Genomic DNA, 239 nt, shown 5'->3' on the forward strand with positions numbered 1-239 from the left:
GACTTGCATGTAAATGTTTTCGTGAAAATAGTTTTGCTTACATTTTTTTTCTTGTATTTCTTATATAAAAGAATTTCGGAAATAAAATTTGTATACACGTTACCCCTCTTGATTCAACTGTCTTATACAACACCTAAACTCCTGCTTCGTTTCTTTATCGTTTATGTACGTTATTTACTCTCTTTTTCTTACTTATCTTAAATTTCTGGCTTTTCGTCTTTTTATTATGCTTCCTTCTT

Source organism: Penaeus monodon, chromosome 21 (genome assembly GCF_015228065.2).
Source record: "Penaeus monodon isolate SGIC_2016 chromosome 21, NSTDA_Pmon_1, whole genome shotgun sequence".
NCBI lineage: Eukaryota > Metazoa > Arthropoda > Malacostraca > Decapoda > Penaeidae > Penaeus > Penaeus monodon.